The sequence below is a fragment of the Notolepis coatsorum genome (assembly GCF_963971535.1).
Source record: "Notolepis coatsorum genome assembly, chromosome: 5".
NCBI lineage: Eukaryota > Metazoa > Chordata > Actinopteri > Aulopiformes > Paralepididae > Notolepis > Notolepis coatsorum.
Genome location: NC_140169.1, coordinates 149,915,744 through 149,933,796, shown reverse-complemented (window position 1 = coordinate 149,933,796; position 18,053 = coordinate 149,915,744).

Here is an 18,053-nt window from a genome sequence, read left to right as displayed (position 1 = left end):
CTAACTGCTCTAATGATCATATCACCCACACTAGATGAATGATATAACGTTGCCCACGGAATTATAAACGACCCCCCGCCCATCCAATCAACATCAGATCATATATTGAAATTTTTTATCTCGCGCCGATTGCTATCAAACTGTATACAATCATCAATATAATGCATTTAGGGCTATAAATCACGTTCTGGAGAAAGCTGCAGAAAACGATAAAAACATACTTATACTTTAGACCGTATTTTAGTATGAATATGTGAATGAAAAAGTATAACGTTGCTACACCCTGAACAATAGATATAGGACTTTGAATGGGCCATGGTAATGTCAATTTAGCAATACAATTTAAAAAGTTATAGCCCTGCAAAGAAGGGGAACTTCTCCATGTTAAATAGGGCTGGCGAGGGATGGTAAATTATGAATTTAACCCCGGCGATCAAAGTGTTAAGGGGATGCAGACCAGAGAAAGACTTTCGTCTTGTTTACATCAGGGTCCCCCATTTTCAATTCATAATGACATTTACGGCATACACAACATACAGATATACAGATATAAAAATCTAATCTAATCATCTAATCTAATCTAATCATGACATTTATGACATACATGACATACAGATATACAGTACTGTTACATTTGTGACATACAAGATATGCAAATACAGTACTGTTAAACAGAAATCCTAACAGGAAATATATACATATGATGGGGAGGAAACTGTACATTAGGAGGGGGTGGGTGCGTGGGAGGGGGGGTTCGGACATTTACGGGGGCCAGTTTCGAATTGCAGTCACCTGTAGGTGCTCTTTGAGAGTGGTTTTGAAGGTGGGTAGGGATTCAAAAAAAAATTACGGCTGTGGGTAGGGCGTTCCACATTGATGTGGCATAATTGCGAAATGTGTTTAGTCCCTTGTTTGAGACGAATCTGGGTTGAACATGATTTGTGGAGCTCCCTCTGGTGTTGTGATCATGGTATTCACTGACCTTTGGGAAGTATTTTGACATGTACATGGGTACCTTAGTGGTGTAGTGTATCTTGTAGACCAGGCCCATTGCAAGTTGCCTTGCCTGGAGACACAGGCCTGCTGGTTAAGACCTGGAGACACTGGCCTGCTGGTTAAGACCTGGAGACACTGACCTGCTGGTTAAGACCTGGAGACACTGACCTGCTGGTTAAGACCTGGAGACACTGACCTGCTGGTTAAGACCTGGAGACACTGACCTGCTGGTTAAGACCTGGAGACACTGACCTGCTGGTTAAGACCTGGAGACACTGACCTGCTGGTTAAGACCTGGAGACACTGACCTGCTGGTTAAGACCTGGAGACACTGACCTGCCGGCTAAGACCTGGAGACACTGACCTGCTGGTTAAAACCTGGAGACACTGACCTGCTGGTTAAGACCTGGAGACACTGACCTGCCGGCTAAGACCTGGAGACACTGACCTGCTGGTTAAGACCTGGAGACACTGGCCTGCCGGCGAAGACCTGGAGACACTGGCCTGGCTCACAGAACACTGCTCTGACCTATGCCCGGTTGACGACACCTGCCCCTGCTGTCTGACAAGGCTGTACAACTGTAAAATAAAAAGGTGGAATAAAATAAAATGGGATATCAACTAAATTAAATAGAAGCACAATAGAATACTATAGTTATAAGTAAACATACCTAAACCTCACTGAGCCTATGGTCTGCATTTTATATAATGGTCTGCATTTTATATAATGGTCTGCATTTTATATAATGGTCTACATTTTATATAATGGTCTGCATTTTATATAATGGTCTGCATTTTATATAGCAGCTTTTATCCAACTTATGCCTCATATACACCCAGTCACTCATACATTCAGGAGCCGGAATATAGATATTCTGTAAGTATTTGTATAAAATCATATGAATCTGATTTACTCTTCCTCAGTCTGGAAGAGGCCCTGCAGGCCTTATAATATATAATAAGGATGGGAGAATGAGATGGGAGAATGTCGATGCTTCACTGCATAATGTGGTGTTATATTTGATATTTTTAACTTGACCTTCTCTCCCCAGCAACCTCCTGCAAAGCCTCACCTTCCCTCCTCGTTCTACCTTTTTTACCCTACCCGCCTATCTCCGCCCAATCTAGTTTGCTGCAGCTCAAATGTATCGCCTTGCCCCACTTTGCCTTTTATGTCTCTGTCTGTGTTTTGTGTACATTTTGTATGTTTGTTTTTGTTTTGCTGCCATTTTGGCCAGGTCTTGCTCGAAAAAGAGATCATTGATACCTGGTAAAATAAAGGTTAAATAATAAAAAATAATAAATAATAATGTAGGGAGTGTATCTTGAGTGAATCCTCACCCAGTGGGGCTTTAGTGGAGAGACACTCCTTGTCCAGTCTGATACGGAGTAAAGGCCTCGGTGCACGGAACTCATAACTAGTCAGAACATCTGCGTTCTTATCGCCGATAAACTACAATCCTATAATACTCCATTGTTCAAAAGACATGAGAGAAATATTAAATGTAGCTTTGTTCCCAGAGCTAACTAAAAAGTCAAGGACTAGTACTCCGATACTAGAATACTTTTGTAATCTGTACTCTGTAATATACTCAAACGCTACGGCAACGCCTTTTGGGGTGAACAACCATTACCTCATCACTTTTATTAACCAGTCACCTAGCAGTACGTATCGAAAGTGAAACTAGGAGTGTTCATGTATAAAACCTGATGTCACTCACGACTCATCATTCCTTCTGCATTTCTCCTGTTATGCTGTTGGATCACAGGCTTGTAAACCTATTTTTACTAGTGTGATTAGAATAAACTCATCTTCTGGTATATTCTAAATCTGACTTCGTCTCCATCCTTGTAATCAAACGTAACCACCTGTTGTGTTATCTTCTACCTTTGTCCTAAGTGTTGCAGCAATCAACGAACACGCTTTTAGAAGGCACTTTCAGACGACCGCCCCAAGGTTTACCTATCCAAGGTTTACTTTTTCTACTAATAATAGTAGCATTTTAATAACAGTAGCGTTTTAATAACAGTAGCATTTTAATAACAGTAGCATTTTAATAACAGTAGCGTTTTAATAACAGTAGCGTTTTAATAACAGTAGCATTTTAGGGTAAAGGGGTCCATATGCACTGAAGTCACCCGTATCACAGTAGAGGTCTTGCTCAGAATGTTAGTGTAGTTCTCTTTCTGCCTGTAACCTAGCAACCATTGTTTTGTACATGTCAATGGAAGAGACAACGGTTGCTATGTGCAAAACAACGGCCGCTACAGTATGTGTTGATCCATGAGAAATACATAAACAAAACACAACTTCTATCCCCAGGCCATCAGGATGCTCAATGACAATGACACTATGTAACAACAACCCATCATCTACACTCACTGCACACACATCCACATGTAACACTCACTTTACTCACGGGCGGCTACGTGGCGCAGTGGGCAAGGCGCTCGCAACGAATGCTGGAGACTAGGCTCGAACAGGATGCCTCCTGTTCGAGCCCCACTCTCCACATTGCTTTCAGTTTAGCTGGTCGTCCACAGTAATACACATTGGCCGTATTACGGGGAGGGAAACTGAAGGGTGGGGATCGGGCGTTGTGGACAGCGACTCCTACAGGTCGGTTGGTGCGCCTGCGCAGTAGAATCAAGAAGCGACGGGGGCGGGCCCCTCCAAAGCCCAGACCCCCGACGCTGAAAGATCGAGCCGCGCAGGTGAAAAGATGCGACGGCTGTTACCTCGAGTATCGGAGGAGACTCGTGCTATGTATGACTTAGTCCACATTGCAGCCGGCTTGTGGGAGGCAAGAAACAACGTTCGAAAGTCAGGGGAGGGTTGAATTGGACGATATGAAAATTGGGATGGGAGAAAAAGTGGATAAAAAAAAAACACTCAGAATTCACAGAATTCGATAGTCCGGTTTTTCGGGTTTGTGTGAATGCGTGTCGAACTCGGTTCGCGGACCAAACAGGCGAACTCTAGTCCGCCTGAAAACGTAGGTCTCGGTTCGGCTTCAGCGGACCAAATGCGAACCAAATATAGGAAGTGATTATTATTACCACTGCTTGCAGCATTCATTCACTGCAAAACAAGCACACTGCATCTATCTCTCTATATATCTATCTATATATCTATATATCTGTGCATCTTGGGAAGAAGGAAGAAAAAACGCGGCTTATTATATTATTAATAAAACAGCTACTTGTGGGCTCTCATAAAAACACTGTGGTCTACAAGTTGTTTAGCGAGAGGATGGTGGTAATGTGCTTCAATAGAACAATGGATCAATGCCATGTCAAAACTCGCTCCGCTGATCTGGAGGGCTCGCAGACAGTCCACACATAGACACACACACGCGCGCGCGCACACACACAGGCTCGCCTCGCAGCCACACACACATTTCCACTGTCCAATAGCCGAGCGCCCTTTTCGACCGCGTGACATTGTTCAGAAGGTCTCGGTCCGCCTCACAGATTTCTATGTGAACGCAGGCGAACCAAATGAAGAATGCAACAATGTTGCAACTTCACCCCCAGAACCGCACGAGTCCACCAAAACTATATGTGAAAGCGACCTTACTTTCTTTTTACTGTATGTAGCACACTCTCAGGGGCTCATACAGAAACAATCATTTCATCATAAAGTATTCTGTATTTTGTTCTGACAAATAATAAACAAACTTGAAACAATCATTTGGAGTCTCATAACAGGATCTTGTAAACCAGTCAGTGATAAACGTCCCGCGAGCATCCGTGAATCACCGCTCCGCTCTCACTCCCCCCCTCGCACTCCCGAAAAAGGGAATCGTTTGAGAAATGCAAATGCTGTTCTCTTTTTAGACCTGCGAGGGCAACACAGGTCGCATGGCAACCAGCTGATTTACAGACGCAGGCCGCTGCAGTGTTCAGACCTGCAGCTTTAGAAGACCTGAGACCAGCTGCTGTATTCAGCCCTGCTGCTTTAGAACAGTGGTTCCCAGGCGGTTAGGTGGCCGAGCGGAGATTGCGTTCGTCACCAGCCCCGGAGCTGAGCTGGATTTGCCTGTTCGAATCCAGCTCACAGCTCCGGGGTTGTCACCAGCTTGGCTGGCCGTCTGCACTGATACAATTGGCTGTATCAGAGGGTGGGAGAAGCTGGCGGGGTGGGTCCGGGTCGTTGTAAACAGCGACTCCTACAGTTCGGTCGGGGCGCCTGCTAAGCGCGGATTGGACGTGAGGGGGATAGTGTGGTCCTCCCACACGCTACGCCCTCTCAATGAGAATCCGCGCTGCCAGGTAAAAAGAAGCGGTGATTGGCTGGACGTGTGTCGGAGGAAGCACGTGGTAGCCTCCACTCTCCCAGATGATCTGACTGTGGGGGGTAAGTGCGCAGCGACCAGGAAGGGACTGGGAATTGTCATACGACTAACATTGGGATGGGAGAAAATCGGCGGAAAATGGAGGGGGAAAAAGACCAAAAAAAAAAAAAAAGGAACAGTGGTTCCCAAAGTCAGGGTTGCGACCCAAAGGTGGGCCGCGAGCAGCCACGGGAGGGCTGCGAGATGATTTCCAAAAAAAAATAAAAAATCCAATTTTTTTTTTTTTTTTGTCAGGTCACTGAACTTAAATGCAGCTCCCATAGCTCATATCTCGGCGCTATTTCTGCGTCGGGGAAAACCGTGCTCGTCACGGATCTGGGGGACACGAGTTCGATTCCCGGACCCGCCGTCATTTCTCAGAATGTCTTCCCCTGCTCTACATCCCATTTCAACCTGTTTCTGTCGGTCATGCTTGACCAGAAAAGCGATAAACGCAAAAAAAAAAAAAAAAAGCAGGCCAGGACAGTGTTTCTAGTTGTATTCTAAAATTCTATTCTATTGTATTCTAAAATGTGACTATATGGTTTTATATTAACTTAATAAATAAACAAAAAACTTATTTCAACGAACATTTCAAACTAAATAATTATGCACATAAAACACTGAAAACAACCGAAGCAACAATAGTATTTTAATGAGGCTATTATTATTATTATCATTTTTATTTTGCAACAAGTTAGCCCTCTCATAAATAGCACATATAAATGAATAACTAACTTGAACTAACTTAATAGGATTGAAGTGATATTTGGCTTAAAAAATCGGTCGCAAGGCAAAAAAAAAAGCCTGACGATGTGCATTGGGCCGCGGCTCTCTGACGCCTTATTTTCTGGGTCCCGGCCTGAAAAGTTTGGGAACCCCTGCTTTAGAAGACCTGAGACCAGACAGTATTCAGACCTGCTGCTTTAGAAGACCTGAGACCTGCTGCAGTATTCAGCCCTGCTGCTTTAGAAGACCTGAGACCTGCAGCAGTATTCAGACCTGCTGCTTTAGAAGACCTGAGACCTGCAGCAGTATTCAGACCTGCTGCTTTAGAAGACCTGAGACCTGCTGCTGTATTCAGACCTGCTGCTTTAGAAGACCTGAGACCTGCTGCTGTATTCAGACCTGCTGCTTTAGAAGACCTGAGACCTGCTGCTTTAGAAGACCTGAGACTTGCTGCAGTATTCAGACCTGCTGCTTTAGAAAACCTGAGACCAGCTGCAGTATTCAGACCTGCTGCTTTAGAAGACCTGAGACCAGCTGCAGTTGTAGTGGAAAATACACTTTAAAATGCGTATATATATATGTAATATATTTAATAAATGTTGCTCTCACTGGCGATGAGAGCAAGGCAGGAAGTGCTTTGGAAATGACAGGAAGCGGCCAAGAACACTGAGCTCCGGTCATAATGACCCTTACACACATGTGTACACTCACATACACACACACACACATAGACACGCACACACACACACACACATAGACACACACACATAGACACACACATAGACACACATGCACACATTGACACACACGCACACACATACACTTTATACATACTTTGACCAGTTATGTAAGGTGGCCTTTAATTAACAGGAAATATCAGAGAGACATTAGACGCCAGTAAGACACACACACACACACACATAGACACACACACACATAGACACACACATAGACACACACACACACACATAGACACACACACACACACACGTACACACACACACACACGTTGACATACGGTCTTTTGCACCATATGCCGGTAAGCCTCTGATCAGCTATATGTAAGAACAGAGGGAGGCCTATAGGATACTGTAATACTGTAGGGCTATAATTATGAACTATGCTATATTTAAGTAAATGGACCCACTGTTGTGTGAACTAAGGTGCAATCACTAAGAGGAGACAGTCTGTCTCATTTGGATTTGATAACTACACAATAGAAGGATATATTACATAACATTAGCGCCAGCACACACACCTTTATACACGCACGCAAATACACGAGCACACACACACACACGTGAACTCACACACAAACATACACCAGCATAGAGTCCTTTGCACACACTTTGTGTGCCAATTTTGGTAAACAACTTAAACACGTAGGTCTGACGTAGGTTATGTCGTCATAGGCAGTATAAAAGAGAGGATGCTAGTTTTGGACTTTAGGATTTTCTGGGTTGTGTTGTTTGATGCAATAAACATGAGTCCTCCGCGGCTGTTACAATTGAGTCCTGTGTTCTGACGTCTCCTTAAACAATGAGCTAAAGACAGCTCTTATCTACTATATAATTGGCGAGCTAGCTTGGTTGAATTAGCACTTGAAGGACTCTGGACCGCGAGACAAAAAATATAAGCGGCTAGCAAATAAAACAAACAGAAGGTGAGATTTCTCTAAATTTACTTTAAAATGCTGTGTTTTTGTCTGACGGACCGATACTGGAAAGATGTTTTTCAAAATAACCTAAGAAAAATTGTGAATAATTAAAAAGCTGTGCTCTTTTCTTTTTTCTTTCTTTCTTTCTAAAAGGCTAGAAATGTTTTCTTTTTCTGTTTTTTGTTGTTGGACAGTAATTATCTGTGGAATCAGTGATATGAAATATACCAAATAGTGATTTGGTAGGATTTGGTTTTCAGAACAGTGGAATCTGTTGAGACCACTTGGTTTAGTTGAGATTTGCACAGCGGTTGAACTGGGCCAAAGTGATTAAGACTGTGAGTCAGTCTGGGCGTAGGGCCAACAGCTGTTTTTCAATTGTGTGGGAGAAGGGCAGATGAAGTCTGTGACTCTCCAAACTGCAGGAAGACACAGACAAGTGTTATAGTTGTAACAAAAGCAAGGAACTGCATGTTTTTTGTTTCTTGAACTTGTGGTTTATTTGTGAAACAGGAGTCACGCTGTTGGAAGAGACAGTTTGCTTGCATGGTTTTGTTTCTTGAACAGGGGCTGCTTGTCAGATAAACTTGTGGTTTATTTGTGAAACAGGAGTCACGCTGTTGGAAGAGACAGTTTGCTTGCATGGTTTTGTTTCTTGAAGAGGGGCTGCTTGTCAGATAGGCTTGTGGTTTATTTGTGAAACAGGAGTCACGCTGTTGGAGGAGACAGTTTGCTTGCATGGTTTTGTTTCTTGAACAGGGGCTGCTTGTCAGATAAACTTGTGGTTTATTTGTGAAACAGGAGTCACGCTGTTGGAAGAGACAGTTTGCTTGCATGGTTTTGTTTCTTGAACAGGGGCTGCTTGTCAGATAAACTTGTGGTTTATTTGTGAAACAGGAGTCACGCTGTTGGAAGAGACAGTTCGTTGTTTATTTGTGAAACAAGCGTGATACAGCGTGATACAGGCAGTTGTGTTTTATTTTGTTTAAGGAAAAAGCTGTAGTGTGATACAGGCAGTTGTGTGAGATGTCTCTTTGATGAGGCTGAGATGTCTCTTTGAGGAGGCTGAGTTATTTTTATACGGTGTGCTGTCCTGTCAAATTTCCTAGGGCTGGTTTGTGAAACAGGAGAAAAAAAGATTTTCCTGTCAGACTTGCACTATTAAAAAGGCTTATTTGTTAAAACAGGAAGTACTAACAGTGTGATGTGTAGGCAAAGGTAACAAGACTTTGTTGTACAAACGTAATGACAGAGGTGTCTCTTTGAGGAGGCTGAGTGTGGAATTTAGGGAGTGGCCCTAGAAAAAACTAGTGTGATACAGGCAGTTGTGTTTGATTAGGCAGGTTATAATCAGGTTAGCCACGGGGTGCGATGGCTAGATTTAGACAGTGTTTATTTTTTTTGATGTGGTAACAGAGGTCTCTTGACGAGAGTCTGTGCGTATCGTTTTTATTTAGTTTTTTAGTTTTATCTTTTCTTTTCTTTCTCGGCAAAGCACCAAGAAAACATCTGGGTTTCATTTATTTTTACATTGTGTGAAAGGACGCTTTATTATATTCTTTATTATTATTATTATTATTATTTCTTGGTTGTGGAAGACAGAGTAGACTTCAGAGAGGTTTTTAGTGGACTGAGAGAAAAAACTCAGAGCATACGGACAGAATTGAAAGGGTGGAGCCTCACGACTCACAAAAGTGGGGGCCACGAGGTCTGTGACTCTTGTCGAATGCACCAAGATACAGACAATACAGTAGTATTGGAAGCGTTCTCAGAGTTAAGAAGATATATTTGTGATTCAAAGTGAAATGAATTAATCATTGTTTTTTGTTTATTCGTTTTTTCTTTTTCTTTCCTTTTCCAACAAACCAAAACAACAAACCAAAACAACCATCAACCATGCAATGAGAGGTGATGACACAGAAGGAGATTTCAAATAGCAGGTTGTATAAATTGGTCAAACGTACGGATCAGCTACCCTCCAGAAGTGTCCTCTAATCTCATTACATGCAAATAGTTGATTTATATTATGGTCATTTGATTAATTGTTTGTATAATCATTGTACCAACACATGAAATAAGAGATGGCAGATTGAGATAATTAGACTATCATGTGACATGACACTGTGTATCTTGTCAATCATAAATAAATAAATCAATTCCTTATTAAGGAAGTTGTGTTTTCCCCAAAAAACTGTATTCACTGTATAAGTCAAGGCATCTATCTATGGCGGATCTATAGCCGGCAGTGGGATGTCTGAGGGTCATATTTGTGAAACAGAGAAGAACTAATTGCAACCCTAGTTGAGAGTCACTAGGAGAAAGAGTGTAGATGTTGAGACAGTCATTAGTCATTCTGTGATCTTTTGGGCACGGCTCTGGGCATAAGGCGTATAACAGGCTGATCACGTGTTGCAATAATTAAGGCTAATCATGGTAGTCTGATTGTTGTTGTAATTTTTAGACTGTAAAACCTAGTTTAGGGAGTGGCCCTGGAAAAGATATAGTCTGTGGGAACTATTAGAAAGTGTCCCTGTACAGATCTGGGGGAACTGATTAGAGTGGCCCTGTACAGATCTTTGGAGTGAGACAGATGGAAGCAAATCTCAAGTGAGTGAGATTCTCAGAAACAGATAGCAAGGAGCTTTGTGCAAGGTTCTGTGAGTATTCTAATAATAGACAAGAGACACAAAGGAGAGACAGGCAGTACTCAAGGCTCAACACCAGTAGAATTAGTTATTGGGGTTCTCTCAGAGTAAAGAGTCTAAGAGATAAGTAATTCAAACAACTGTTATGATGGACAGTAATCAAAATACACCTGCACAGCAACCAGGTGTATACCGGAAACAACAACAACCAGGGGTATACCGGCAACAATACCCGCAACAACAATCAACACCATGGTACAGTGGAGTGAGACAAATTGGTCACCCCGAACGGTCAGAGAGGCATTGATGAGGTTATATGCTATTGTTGCAATAAAACTGGGCACATGTCCAGAGACTGCAGAGCCACTAACACTGGGCCACGCCCACGAGTTTGTTGGCTGTGCGGAGATCCAGGTCACCTGGCAAACACCTGTCCAAAACAGCAGGTGAACCGCAATGGGGGTGGAAGGGGTTATGGAGGTCAGTCCAATAGACAGAGAGAACCTGCAAACCCATGGGCAGGGCGAAACCACGGTTGTACAGTCACGAGAGACAGGGCGTCCCCATCCCCTGACACAGGAACGTTTGACACTTTTGATATTGTTGTTGCATTTTGTCTGCCCCAGAGGAGGAGGACTGTGAATAGTCAAACAAGGGATCCCACAGGACCCACCCGACAATAGAGTTGTAGAACTGGTAAGCCTATAGAATCATGTCAATAACTTACAAATTCCGTTGTCGGTCCTGAAAAGACCTGTTTGGTTCAAGAATCCTAATCCAGCATAGATTTATATAAGGGAGGGGTAAGAAGGGAGGTACATAGGTTGGTATGTTAAAGCAGAGGAAAATTATATCTGTGTCACAGTTTAAAAAACAGAAGAACATAAATATAAGAAATATCAGAGTCAGAGTCAACGATTGTATATGCCATGTATGGACGAATCCGCATTGGGATACAGGTACAGAGCAAACACTGTGTGTCTACAACTAATCCAATACAGGAACAGAGTAGAAACAGTACAGAAAAAATATGTAAAAACATATGACAAAGAGGCCTGTGGCTGGGTGACCAGAGGGGTCGTTGATAATGCCAGAGGCACGGGAAAGCAGCTTGGCGCCATAGATCTAGTCTAGAGCTGGCATGCTAAACCCGATTGTCTTGCGTGCGAGATGCACAATCCTGTTCAGAGATTTCTTCTCCTGGTCTGTAATGTTACCAAACTATAGTACAGGAGGAAGTAAAAACGCTCTCAATCACACAGCGATAGAAGTTGTGTAGAATCACCCTGTTATTTGTGAACTTTTTCAGTCTCCTAAGAAAGAAAAGACGTTGCTGGGACTTTTTAACAATGGTTCTGGTATTATAGTGACCCCAAGAAATTTTAAACTGAACTGCGTGGTGAGTTTGGCAGTAAGTTTGTGAGAATGGGTTTAGGCAGAGCCCAATAGCTGAACACAGGAGAAGAGAGAAGGGAGTGTTTTAGGGTGTTTTAATATTGTTCCCCAAGCAGACAGTTTTGACATCAGGAATGTGCAACAGACAGGGTTAGAATGTGGGGGAGGATGAGGAGGAGTGAAGAAGGTTTTGCTGTGAGTATGACAGAGTTTCAATAAGACAATCACCTAAGCAGGAAGCAGGGTCATTTCCCCACAGGAAGTCTGGGCTACAGGCCAAGTTATGTGCATGTGTAAATCCGAGCCGCTTTTAGCCGCTAAAACTGTAGGCAGGACACAGATGAAATTATTTAAGGACTGAATATGAAATAATATGAATGTTTCTCTCCTTTCATGTGTATGACGGAGATAAGCACGGAATGAAAAATCCTACCGAGGGGGATGATCAAAAGATCAAGGTTTTTTGTTTTTTTTCATATAAAAATACCTTATTTTAGCTTAAGGATTTTCTAAAAAACCAACAGCAGAATAAGTACTGAGAGAGCAGGGATAGACTGTTAAAAGTAAACAAAATGGGTTGTCTGCACATTTGCAGTGTCAAATTTCCCACAGGATAATAAAAGTATTTCTATTCTATTCTATTCTGTTGACATTTGTATATGTGAGAAGAAGTTCTGTGACAATTAAAGTACTAGAGGGTATCAGAGAGCAAACAGTAATCACTGCATACAGTGACAACACATGAGCAGTGAGTTGCTTTATACAGGGGAGTTTAACGTGAAAGTAAAGATAAGTAGAACAGAAGAGGGGATAAGAGTAACTAGGAAGTGGGGGGCGGAGCCAGGCGTTCATGGAGTGAGACGTGTTTCACGAGAGCTCCCTTCTATTGTGCAAAATACACTTTTCTCCCCATTAGTCTTTATTTTATTTTTATTTGTTATTGGTCTTTTTGTTGAGTCGTCGAGTTTCAACTACTTTCGTGGACTTTTTTCAACTTTCTGCGATGTCGATGGAGACCAGAGCCATGAGCACTCGAGCCGGCAAACTGCCACCGGGTCTACCCTCGCCTTCGCCCGGAATCAGTGAGATAAGTGAAGCTGTTCTCTCGGTCATGACCAAACTCCATGCAGACTTTGAGGTACGCTTCGCTGAAACACAAAGAAAAGCACAGGCGGAATTTTTTGATACCCTTCATCGGGCATTGTCGGAGGAAATTAGATTGGCGATCGACCCTTTGAGGGAGAAAATGGAGTCGCTACACGCTGCCTCCACGACTAATGCTAACGAACTAGCCTCGCTAACGACAGAGGCCTCACAACAGGGTGAGAGGATGGCGTGTCTGGAGAGCTCCCTGCTGGCTAGGCAGGCTGACGTTGCCAAACTACAGTCGGTAATTGTGGAAATGCAGTCCCGGGAGAGACGATACAACATCAGGATTGTTGGTGTACCGGAGGGCAGTGAGGGAGGTCGTCTCTCGGAGACCATGCCGGAGCTGTTGCAGAAAATACTGCGGGCGGATGTCCTCCCCAGCCCACCCGTATGCGAGTCGGCCTACAGAGCAGGCAAGACCAGTCCTGGAGTGAACAAGGAGCCGAGGCCCATCATTGTCAAGCTAAACAGGCTACAACAGAGGGAGCTCATCATGCCGTCGGCCCGTGCCAGAAGGGGTGAACTAGGTCTCGGCAATCACAAAGTGGCCATTTTCGAGGACTTTACGCCGGAGGTTCAAGCACAGAGAGGCGAATACAAAGTGGTCATGGCCAGGCTATGGAAACTGGGCCTGAGGCCTACGCTATTCGCCCCCGCGAGATTATCTGTGCTGTGTAAGGGCGATGATCGCCGCTCATTTTGGTCGTTGGCTAAGGCGAAGGAATATCTCGGTGGGATAGCCGAGACTGTAGCTTGATAACTATGTCGGGTGAGTGACTTGGCAATGTGGGCCTAAATACATTGATAGGGCGGACTACTCACAAATGCTTATTGTCATGCCCAAACAGGCTAACTGGCCACTGCCCATCCAAGCTAGCGGGGCATCCCAATGACTTCTGTTACTTGCTAATGCTGACCTCATGGTCGTACGTGTGTGTCGCCTCTATGAAAGCTAGCGAGCTAGCTGGACAATGTTCATTTCAGATACGAGCGTGCTGGCTGGTTTCATCACTAGCTGGCGCGCTAGCCTGCTATGGCTATCGACCGCACCGAGTCATTCGGGACCCATTAATGTTTACGTATTTTGGCTGTTGTTGCTGTTTAAGTGGCATCTGTTTGCACAATTTAACTGTGATTGGGTCCTGCCCTACCTATGTTCTGATATGCTTTATTTTTTATTTATTAAATTTTTTTATCCAGTTGTGCTATAGTATTTCGACGTTGAGACGCAGATTCAGAAGTAGTTTGTTACAGGGATGGCGTTGAGTTATTATATAATAATGGCTAATTTTTTCCCTTATAGTTGGCTCATATTAGGGCCAATGCTCACGTTTGTTTTCGCCAGTAGCACCTTCGGTTGACCTGTTTTGTTGTGTTTTTAGGACTTGTTTTCCTTGTCTAGACTGGGTTTGGCTGTTTGAGCCTTAGGCTCCAGTCGTAGAAGGTCGGTTAAGTATATATATGCAATATATAATAACAGGTTGTGTCAGGTATAGCTTATTACTATCCCCGGGTTACTTCTATTCTTATATAGGATTATGTCATTCCAGCCTTTGTGCCTGACCAGAGGGACTGTTAAATGCTTGCACCTTGACCATAACCCTTTTTCCTTTTTCTTTTTATTGTTGCTGTTTAAATGACGTCTGTTTGCACAATTTAACTGTGATCGGGTCCTGCCTTAGACTATCTTCTGGTATGCTTTAATTTTTTATCCATTTGTGCAATAGCATTGCGACATTGATACGCAGATTCGGAAGTAGTTGGTTACAGGGATGATGTTGAGTTATTATATAATAATAGCTATTTATAGTTGTCTCATGTTAGGGCCAAGGCTCACGGTGGTTTTCGACCGATAACTTTATTGAATTTAAAAATTTTATTTTTATTTGTGTTTATTGGACTAGTGGGGGTTTAATCAGGGGTTTATCTAGAGAGGGGGTCGGAGTGGAGAGCGTCTTATTGGATCCATGATTCCAGTGGGAAACGATAGGAAGATGACCATCCTTAGTGGATGGAGCATAGGGAGGGGATTGGAGAATGGGTATAGGAGGGTTAATATTCGGACGGGTGGGTTAGGGTATAGAGTAGAAGTAGGGGGGGTTGTAACTGGGGTGGTATTGTTCTGTGTTTTCTGTACTGTTGTCCTATATGTGTGTAATTGTTCCTCCTCTGAACTCTTGGGATTGACCGTCTGGGCCCGCCTGGATCAGCGCCTCTGTCCTCAGCCTGGCTGCACTGGTATGTTCTCCACGCATTTAGACAAATTCGACCATGGCTAAATTGAATATTTTAATTTCGAACGCAGGGGGTCTTAACGCCCCACACAAGCGTGCCAGTGTCCTTTGGTTATTGAAGAGAAGAAATATTGACATTGCTCTCCTTAGTGAGACGCATTTATTGGTGGGTGATGTGTCAAGGCTAGCGAATCGACAATATCACGTTATCTCCTCATCCTCAGCCGATGATAAGACAAAAGGAGTCGTCATAGTTACAAGACGTAACCTTGATATCAAAGTCCTGGATGTGTGGTCGGACACGGAGGGAAGGATTACTATAGCAAAAGTTGAGTTCTCTCATAGGAAGATGGCAATAATAGCATTGTATGCCCCTAACACATTTGATTCAGCGTTCTATAATACAATCACGAAGAATATGTTGAAACTTACTGGATACGCTCTCATTGTGGGTGGCGATTTTAATGCGTGCTGGGATGCGGAGATGGATAGGTCCGGGTCCTCTGAAACAAGCGACCAAAAACGGTCCTCTAAGGCCCTCAGGATGTGGGCCCAGGACACGGGGCTCGCAGACCTATGGCGCATATCCAATCCCACCCTCAAGGATTACTCTCACCTGTCAGCCAGACACAAAACCTTCTCTCGAATAGACTATGCATTCGCGTCCCCTAATATGTTTGACAGTTTCGACGTCTCATTGGTTCCCCTAGCTCTCTCGGACCACAAGGGGATTTTCCTTATGGCAACCTTTGGCAGGCTCTCCGCGAGAGCTCCCAGGTGGCGTTTTAACTCAACCTTATTAAAGAACGATGATTTCTGTACTGAGTTCAGGAGTAAACTAGATCAATGTCGGCACGGTCGAAGACCCTAGGGTCCTGTTGAACGCATTGAAAGGATTTATCAGGGGTCATGTCACACTTTTCGCCTCCAATTTGCGTAAATCCCGGTCAAAAAAACTAGAAGGACTGGAAACATTATACGCGGACCTATACGCATCTTTGCAAACTAACTATAGTGAACGACTAAACACACAACGTAAAATAGTCAAGAAAGAAGTGAAGTGGATTTCCCAAGCTATTTCGGTTCTGCTCTGCTCAGAACCGGGTTGCGTTAGTACTCTGCGTTGTGATTCAATACTTTTAAAGCTCTGGGAATCACTTCTCTTCAAACTGAGCGGTGCAGGCAGAACGAATTAGGAGGAAAGGTTACATACCAGTTGTTTAATCAAAGTTTAAGAGTGTATACAAATTACAATAAGAACACTATAAAAGATTCAAGGTACCAGAGCACTATGCCGCTCGCCCTATCTAAGAAATCAGATTAAAGAATGATAGTTGATAAGTTGTTGATGGCTTTGTTCTCTGGCTAGTGAACAAAGTAAAGCTATGTTTCTCCCTCCAAAAGTGATGTTCTTTGTTCTGTTGATTCTTCCTCTGCTTCCGCCGCCTTGGTGTGGATGGGTGGTAGGTGTTGTCCTGTGGGTTGGTTTTTCCAGAGTCCCTCTTTCCCCCCATCACACCCCATCTTATAGCCAGACCTGCATAATCTTGTGATGTCATCAGAATGACATCACCAAATTCTTTCCTCCAATCCCAGGCCTGCTAAGCTGGCATTTGAAAATAGGGGTTTGGCTTATAGGCCAAACCCCCTTCACATTTACCCAGAGAATATTTTCCCTATATTTTTACTTAAACACATTACTTGACTTGTTAATACTTTGATGAACCTCAAGATATATTGATTACATAAACACAGATATCTTTCTTTATCAAAATATCTAACAAATCTAATCATTCTGTTAGCTTAATAGAATACAAATCAATACCATAGATCAGAATATAAAACCATCAATTAATCAAATTGAACATAATTTGGAAACAGCACAGACACATTAACTAATTGTAGACATTGAATTTCAGATCAGTACAAAATGCTCATATCTCTGATCTGGGTGTGTGTATATATATATATATGTATGTGTGTCTATTTGTGTCTGTGTGTGTCTATGTGTCTGTGTGTGTGTGTGTGTGTCTATGTGTGTGTGTGTGTGTGTGTGTCTGTGTGTGTGTGTGTGTGTGTGTCTGAATGTGTGTGTGTGTGAGTCTATGTGTATGTGTGTGAGTCTATGTGTGTGTGTCATCAGACCTTTGATGGTCACATGTAGCCATCAATATGTGACCTAATCATTGTCTTTGGCAGACCAGTTGGCCCTTTGATGTCTCCTAAAAGGAGACACAGGTTTCTCTAGAATTTCCTGCCCTTTGTTCTTACACACCCCCTAAGGGGAAGTAAGTATTACCCCAGCTGCCACTATATGCAAATGCCCTCCTGGAGTGACCACAAGGTCTTGGTGACACAATATGAACTATAATTAAGGGCCAATTGTTTCTACACATTAGTTTGATCATGAGATCTATGTTTGGGAATTTACCACAGTTCCCCACTTGGATAGTTTACCTATCCTTAATATGTCAAACATAGATATCAATCTCTACACACTACTATCTAGATAACACTTAAGACATTTTAAATCATATTAGGATAAAATATATATCTGATTTGCCACACTCAGATCCTAAAATTCAAATTAGCCATTTCAGTTTGTGATCGTGTGCACAGTCTTTAACAACCTGTTCTCGTACCAAGATCAATTTCCATTGGTTTTCAACTGTGAGTTGTCAAATTCTGACTTGGAGCATTGAGGAGGGGGGTCCATGTTTTCTAGATTTGACCCTGCCTCCTCTTTATTGCTCAGAGCTGGCGCAGTATCACGACTGCTGGGTGCAACTCCCCATTCTGGGAGGTGGAATTTAGAAAGCAAATCGCCTTTCTCATCACACTCCATCTTCTGTCGAGCACATCTTGACTCGTGTTGACCTCTATTTGGGGGTAGAGCCCCCTGCTGTATCTT